We start from the raw sequence: 8,488 nt of genomic DNA, 5'->3' as shown, positions 1-8,488 counted from the left end.
AGGCAGTGGCACGTGTCAATTTTCCACAGAGCCCTGCCTTGCGGGGTGTCTGATGCACTGCTCAGGGTCTCTGCTCACGCTTGCTGGAATCAGTCATGGCAACTTTTAATCCACAGGTGGCTATTCTCCATATGTCTGTAAACTCTTCAGCGTTCTTACAGAATGTTTTACGGTCCTTAGAGTATTCTTCAGCTAGGTCAGCCCAGAGGGGGTGCTCGTGCTGGGGGTCGTTCATCAGTGCTATGAGGGACTGGATTACTTGGTCGGTTTTGGTAGCTGGCTTCCAGTTTTCAGCACTAATTACTGGCAGTCAGACTTGCCCCTTTTCATCGATGTTCGGGTGATAGATCTTTGTTTTACATGTGATCTTTGGTGGTTTGAATGGGTACTCTGCTGGAAAGCTGATTTCAATTCTGAAGGCCCCCTTGTCATATGGAGGGTTGTCAGGAACAATAAGCCCTTGCCAAGTCAATAAATTAGCTTCATCAACCTGAATGTTACGGAAGTTTTTCATTCCACATTTGTGAATTTCTTCAAGCTCCTTCATCAGCCTCTGCTAGCCGCCATCTTGGATCTGGTGCTGCTGCTTTCCCCAAAACTCACTATTTATGATTATTGTTTCAGAAATTAGATTTTTAAAGGCATAGTTTAGAAATGAGGTTTTGGGGCCAGCCGTTGGCATGGTGGTTAAGGCGCTGGAGTCTTACATGGCAGAATGCAGTTCAAGTCTCAGACCAGGCAGCCTGAAAATCACATTGGGCGAGTGTGCGTGCGTGCCCAAAATCCCAAGAAGAGAATGGAGGAGAAGAAAATTGAAGTGTGGCCATCCTCCCTGGGGGGTAATTTCTTACTTTGTGTCACCTTGTATCTCTCTGTCTCTCTCCAGCGAGTGCCTGCTCCCTATGGCAAAACCATAAATTAAAAAAAAAAGAAAGAAAATAATGAGGTTTTAAAGCTCCGTGTCCTGGAGGTTGCTACATAGAGATGTGGGATCTTATGTCCCCATCTTCAAGGTTGAGAAATTTGATGTTGGCACTCTCCTGGAAAATTACTGACTTACTGTGAATCAGACCTTCTTTTTTAGCATCAGGTTCTTCACTGATAAAATGAGAGCAAGACCAGGTCAAGGGTCTCTATTAATTTTGAGTAGGAGCCTGTTTATGAGTGCAAAATAATCTTATTGGGTAACCTCTGCAGTTGATTTTGGTATTCATTTTTGAGAGAATATACAATGACAAAGGGTTCCTAAGAGAGTCAGTGATTCTTTTAAATAAATCTGCATTTTATGAATCAGTACACTTAAACTAATTTTCAATTAGTAGCAGGCAGTCAAGCAAGATATATTGGGTTGTGGGAAAAGTCATGATGCATTTTTGCATAGAAAAAACATAGAAAAAATAGTCATGAGTTTTCCAACAACCTAGTATTATTTGCTTATTTTACAAAAACTTATTGGTACATTTGAAGATGGTCACAGCCCAGGTGTCACTTAACCTCCTTTCTGCCCTGAGGTGATCTTCTATAATCAGATCCTAAGGAAGAACCACCTTTCTAACTAAACTTAACAACTAATCACTTTACGCATGAATTCCTCTTATTTAATCATTACAGTGCAGGGTACCCTAGCTTGAGATTGGCTAAGGAATGAATGGACCAGTCTGTACATGTCAAATCGTTGGAGGGTTTTTAGAGGAGAACATAGATTTAACTCTGTTCCTTCTCTTCAGCCTGGAGCCATGAAATGCTTGCCAAAGCCCAAGGGAGGGGGGGAAGGAGGGAGGGGAACAGACTGCATCTGAATGAGCTGCTGAGCGATGGCAATTTGTGGAAGAGGGCCTCTTTCCTGGTCTGTAGAGACACTGGCAAACAGAACACAGGAGGAAGGCGAGCTATCTGCTTCTCTTCTCTAATGCTGCATTAAAGCAATCACCATTTTATCATCTCTCATGGTGCCGTGAGTTGATTGGGTTCACCTGGGCAGTTCTTTGGCTGATTTTGCTTGGGTCTTTCATACAGTTATGGTCAGATGGCAGCTGGGGCTGGAAACGGCTAGGGACACAGCAGCAATGCTAGGACAGCTGGGTCTCTTTCTCTCTCGCCTTCTCTCTCTCTCTGTCATTTCAAGGCCTTTTGTGCATCTCTCCAGAGGCATTGGTGGATTTCTTCCATGTGGCTTCAAGGTTTTTGAGAGGAAAAGTGTAAATAGAAAGTCCAGAAGTGACACCGTCTCCTTCTATTAAAGCAAGTTACAGAATCAGTCTGCTATCTGTAAGCTCTGAGAGACATGGCTCAGGAGGGCCATCTTTGGGGATGAGTACCCATGCAGCCTTCTGGCATTGCATGGGTGCCCCAGTTTGGGGACCCCAGGAGAATGCACCCCGGCCTGCTCCCCAGTCAGAACCCAGACCAGCAAAATGTGACACATGAGACAAGGTGCTGCCCTCATGTGGCTGTCTGGGGTCAGTGCAAAGCCAGAGCTTGGGCAGCAGTGGTTTAGGAGCCACAGGTTTGTAATCCCAGGGAATTCTCAGAGTGAGTATATATTGCCATGCTTCCCATGTTAAAAATAAATAAATAAAAAAAAAAAAGCCGAAAATAAACATGCTTCCCATGTTAAAAATAAATAAATAAAAGCCAAAAATAAAAGTCATTTCCTAATATCTATGTTAAGATGTTAAGATGAGGGGCTGGCAGGTGGCATGGTGATTAAGGTGCACGGCAGACCACGGTTTGAGTCCCAGACCTGGTGGCTTGCTTTTACTCTTTCTCTGTGTTTCTCCCTGGTCAAACTGAAGAACAATATTAATAATAAATAAAGTAAAAGAATTAATTTTTTAAAAAAGATGTTAAGATAAAATTGTGTCTATATACTGAGGAAACTTGGGGTCCAGTGGGGGGACGAGAACAGGCTGCAGCGTACCCCAAGTGTTTGCTGTGGTCCACATGTCCTCAGAGGTTTCATCTGTATTCCATTTGATCTTAACTACGCTCCTGTCCTATGCCTAAATCCCTCTAAAAATGCATAAACTAGGGCTTAGAAGTGAGAATTCACTTCTGGAAGATCACACAGCTAGCAAGTGGCAGATCAGGGACTGAAAACCAGGCTTGCCTGACTCCAATGTCTTCTTCCCACCACTCCAGGTAGCTCCTCCTGCCTCCCATGAATTGACAACTCCGCCTGAGTCTGTGCCCTGTATGAAACCTCCTAATGGGCCAGAAACCTAAATATTTAATGTGGTCATGATGGCTTTTATTCCTTTTAATTGAAGCTTTTACCAAAATGACATTTCCCTCTCCTCCGCGCAGCCTCCACAGCTCCCTAACGACGTATTTATTCAACCCCAGCCTTGGAGGCTGTTTGTTCTGCAGTCTGGCACCTGCAGGCCTGGCCATGCCCCCCACCTTCCCTGTGAGGGATCATGGGGAGCAGAGCTTCATTAAGGACCACTGAATGCAAAGGGCACTGCAGGGGGATGGCCTGTATTGTGCTAAACCCAGTGACTGACTGACATGAGGATCCAGAAAGGGTGTGGTGACTAGCACAGGGTATCACCTCTCCTTTTAAATCACGGCTGTGTTTTCCAGACCAGTAGTGTGATGTTCAGTCCAATAAGTGTGAGTGAGGGGCAGCATGGCTGAAACAGATTAAAAGTGATTTTAAGATTTCCTTTTTTAAAGAAGAAAGCAAAGAGAAAAGAGTCTCTGTTTTATTTGCGCTAAGGTGAGAGAGAGAGTGTGTGTGTGTGTGTGTGCATGTCTTAGTCTGTTTTGTGCTGCCAGAACAGAATACCTGAGCCTTGGCAATTTGTAATAAGAAATGTACTGGCTCACAGTTCTGGAGGCTGGAACCCAGATCCAGGTGCCAGCATCTAGTGAGGGCTTTCACGTTGCATCGTTCGATCGAGGGAGGCAGAAAGGCGAGAGTACAAGACAATGAGCCCCGTCTCAAGCCCTTTTTGTAATGGCATTAATCCACTTGTGATGGCAGGACCCTCCGGGCCTGAACAACTCCCACTAGGCTCACCTCCCAACATTATTGCATTGGGGATTAAGTTCCCAACACATAAATTCTCCAAATCATTCACATTCAAACCATAACGGGGTGCTGACATTTGCTACTTATTATTCCAAAGTCGTTAGTCAACAGCCTCTTCCACATTTTATTGGGTATTTAATAGCATCTCAAACTTATCCTGTTCAAAATAAAATTCTTGCTCCCACTCTCTACCCCGCAAGCCACTTCTCCTTTGGTCCTTCTCAGCCCAGAATGGCAGCTGCATTTCACCAGGTACATGGTCCAAAGTCAGTGTTAGGTCCGGCATTTACAGAGGATCTCACCACACTCCTTCACCACCCAAGATGGAGTAACCCTCAGCTCTCTCAGGTCTTCTGCTTATACCCTTTGCCTGACCCTCTCAGATCCCACCAACAGCTATTTTTCGTACAGCAGGAAAAAGTCCTTTCCAGAGGAAAGTCTGCCTAGAAACTTGCAGTTTCTCATTTCTTTTAGAAGTGAATCGAAATCCTTACCATGGCCCATTAGGTCCTATATGATCTCACCTTCCTCTGGCTGGCAAACTTCATCTCCTCTCTTTTTGAGATTCTTTTCAACTGAGGTACAATTTACATAAAGTAAAATGCACAGATCTTAAATGTACAGCTTTATAGAGTTTCACCTAGGCAACCATCTACCACCAACAAAAAGGTACAGAATATTTCCATCCCTAGGAAGTTTCCTTGTGTTCCTTTCAAGGTGATAATCACCTCCACCTGGGGTAACCACTCCAGGGTAACAGTCTGACTCTTCTCACTGGATCCACGCTACCCATTCTTGACATTAATTTCTTAAAAAATGGAACCATAGTACATGGACTATTTTGAATCTGAATTCTTTCATTCAACATAATTTTTGAGATCTCTGGTAATTCTTCCATTAATATTTCATACTGGGGTCCACAGGTGGCATGGTGGTTAAGGGTGCTGGATTTCCATATGGATAACCTTGGTTCGAGTCCCAGACCTGGTGGCTTGCTTTCTCACTTTCTCTGTTTTTTTTCTTTCTCTCTCCCTCTGTCCCTCCCTGATCAAGTTAAAATAAATCAATAAAACTAAATAAGATAATTCTTTTAGAAATACTCCATATTAATATTCTTTGATCACACTTTGTTCTTGTATTTATATTTTGTTCTTTTATAATGCCGTGAGATATTCCATTGTATGAATTGACCATAATTGATTTATGTATTTTTCTGTTGATGGACTTTTGTCTTGTGTTCAACCTGGGACTAAATGCATTTTTTAATTATTTTTAAATTTTTTTTTTCTTTTTGGAGAGGTTTTTGCTATGGGGTGTGTGCTCTCGCCAGAAAGACAGAGAGAGACAGAAAGTGAGAAATCACTCCCTAGGGAGGATGGCCACACTGCAATCCCTTCTCCTCCATTCTCCTCTCGGGATCTTGGGCACGCATGCACATGTGCCCGGCGTGATTTTAAGCTGCCAGTTCTGGGACTCGAACCATGGTCAACTAGGTGGGAGTCCAGCAACATAGCCATTACGCTAACTGCTGGTTCCTATTTTTAAATTTTTTTATTTTCAGATGGTGAGTATATTTCTCAAAGAGAGAGAGAGTAAGAGTGAGTGAAAGAGAGGCCATTCCCTCCAAGGGACATTGTTATGCTACAATTACGTTTTTCTCCATTTCTCCATCCTGTCGGGATTGTGGGTACAAACACACAAACACACACACACACATACACGTGTCTGATGTGTTTTTCAAACTGGTGGGGCTGGGATTCATATTGCAATTAGCCATGTGCGATCTGGCTTCCATAACCGTTACATTATGGACCCAGATTTACATGCATTTTTCTTCTCATTTCTGCTGGGTAAACAGCTAGAGATAAAATTTCTGGTTAATAGGACAGGCATATACTTACATTTATTAGAATTGCAAAATCACTTTCTGATGTGCTTTTTAACACTTATTGACAAAATGTGAAAGCTTCATTTATTTCATATTCTTGCAAATGCTTGATATTTTTAAGTCTCTTTAGCTCTTTTTGCAGAGTATTGTAGTATCTCAGTTTAGTTCAACATTTCATTTTCCTGAGATTGAATATCTTTTTCATTGGTGTTTTGACGATTTGGGTATCTTATTTTGCAAATTGCCTGTTCAAATCTGTTGCCGGTTTTTAAAACTTAGATTGTGGATTCTTATGAATGTGCAGGAGTTTGTTTGTTTTTTCCTGGAATATAAGTCCTGTGTTATATAGAATTATAAACGTTTCCTTCGAGCAATAGTTTGCTTTTTTCGCTTTCTCAGTGTCATTTGATCTGACCTCATCTCCTACCTTCTTTCTCTCCCTTTATCCATGTCTCTGCTTAAAATGGCCTCTCAGAGGGCCTTTTCTAACCATTTCATTCAAAGTAGTCTTCTCCAAACTTCTTATCCTGCTTTATTATTTCTTACAGCCCGAAGCATCTGTATATAATGTCTATTCTGTTGTTCTTTTGTGCCCACCTCCTTTCTTTGACTTTATCTTTGTGAGAGAAGGAACTGGGTCTGTTTGATTCTTTATGAAACCCCGACACCCAGAAGGTGCCAACTTTTGTGAGGTATCCAAATCAAAAGTTGTTAAGTGAATAAAAAAATCAAGTGAATATGTCAGTCAGGTAACAAATAACCCCCAATAGTGTTTAAAATGTAAAAAACATTTCTCACTCATGCTGTTGTCCAAGGAGGGCCAAGGAGGTCTTCTGTTCACTGTTGTTACTCAAGGGACCCATGTTGACAGAGGAGCCACCATTTTATGATGTAACCTTCCTAAATATAGACTTAAGGGGTTTTCTATGGCAGAAGAAGGCAGAATGGGAAACGGAGAATGAAGCAGTGACCTATAGATTCTTTCACCCAGAAGTCACAACATTTCTGCTCACATTTCATTGCCCAAAGCAAGAAAGAGGGCCAGGCCTAACTTCAAAGGATGGAGAGGAAACATCAGTGCATGACCAGAGTTGTTGGGTTATAACATTGGTAAAGTTAGGCATGGCCCTCCTGGAGCGTGGAGAACTGCAAATACTGGGCCTAGTCACATTGGCACAATAGCAGCATGTATTGTAAGGCCAGAAGCCATGTGGAAGGTTAGGGTTTGGTTCCCAGATGCTGGGGCAGGCATGTCCCCACGATCCTGTCCAGCAGAGAAGGCTGAGATCCTCTTGAGATTGATTTTATTGCCTGAAAATAAATAAATAAACATACTCTAAACATTATATTAAAAAAAAACACTAAAAAATTCTGATGAGTACTGATAATGAAGGAAAAAGTGAATGAATACCCAAATAAAAGCACATTTAGGGGAAAAAGGACCAAGAGATGGACCAACCATGGTGGTACAACACTAACACAATGACTCATGATGCTGAGATCACATTATGGGAAGGTCTTAGTTTAGTTTCCCAGGGTGTCCCTGTACATGCCAGGCAAGTGTGTGTCTGCAATCCTGGCTGGCTGAAGCTGGGGGTGGATCATGGCAGGAAGTGGTAGTGCCTCTCTCTCTCTCCACCTTTCTCTCTTACGGAATAAATAGATAAATCAGCCTTTAAAAAAGACAGGACCAGATAAGCAGCAGAGTTTGGGCAGAGCCGATTCTTTCCTTTTTTTTTTTTTTTTTGAAGAGGTTTTTGCTATAGGGCGTGTGCGCTCGCCAGGCAGACAGAGACAGAGAAATAGAAAGCGAGAAATCACCCCCAAGGGGGGGTGGCCATGCCGCAATCCCTTCTCTTCCATTCTCCTCTCAGGATCTTGGGCACGCATGCACACACGCCTGGCGTGAGTTTAAGCCACCGGGTCCGGGACACAAACCGCGGTCGACTACGTGGGAGTCCAGCAACATAGCCATTACGCTTACTGCTGGTCCCGGGCAGCCGATTCTTTACTCTCTGCTCCTGAGTCCCACCTACCACTGAGTTGTATTGAGAAATGTCTGGGCTGGATAATTCCTGTAACCCCATGCTCTAAGGAGGAGAGGAACAGCAATGATGTTTCCATCGCTGTGTTTTCATGAGTTTTCAGGACAATGCACCTTTGCTGATGCTATAACCTAACGACTCTGACCACTCATTGATGTTTCTTCATTTTTTCATTCAATAGGCTACTCTTGAGTACTCCCAGTATGCTCCTGCCTCAAGACTGAATCCTTTCTAGGATGCAAGTCATGTGTTCATGACAATCTCTGGGCAAGTGTAGGGCATCAAGTAAGTCACATGAAACTTTGCCCTGAATCGCTTCATTAGCAACATAATGATCATCCCCACTCTTCCTTTTGCAGAGTAGTACCCTGTGAATAAGACAAAATAGTAAATATTAAAGCATTTGCAAACTGGAGAGAGGCAGAGAAATTGATTCTTGTTTTATAACTGTGTTTATTGGCATCAAAGAAAACTCAGAGCCTCCTGCTTTCTTGATTCTGCTCTTGGAGACCCACTTAC

At 42.9% G+C, this 8,488-nt stretch overlaps 1 pseudogene; it reads right to left on the bottom strand.

Annotated features, from left to right (window-relative positions):
* Positions 1–105: 105 nt before the first annotated feature.
* LOC102503257 (ubiquitin-conjugating enzyme E2 L3 pseudogene) lies at positions 106–547 on the bottom strand (annotated as a pseudogene).
* Between the last annotated feature and the right edge of the window lie 7,941 nt (positions 548–8,488).

The sequence above is a fragment of the Tupaia chinensis genome, unplaced genomic scaffold (genome assembly GCF_000334495.1).
Source record: "Tupaia chinensis unplaced genomic scaffold, TupChi_1.0 Scaffold000407_4, whole genome shotgun sequence".
Taxonomy (NCBI): Eukaryota; Metazoa; Chordata; class Mammalia; order Scandentia; family Tupaiidae; genus Tupaia; species Tupaia belangeri.
This window is presented reverse-complemented; position numbering and strand designations above follow the sequence as displayed.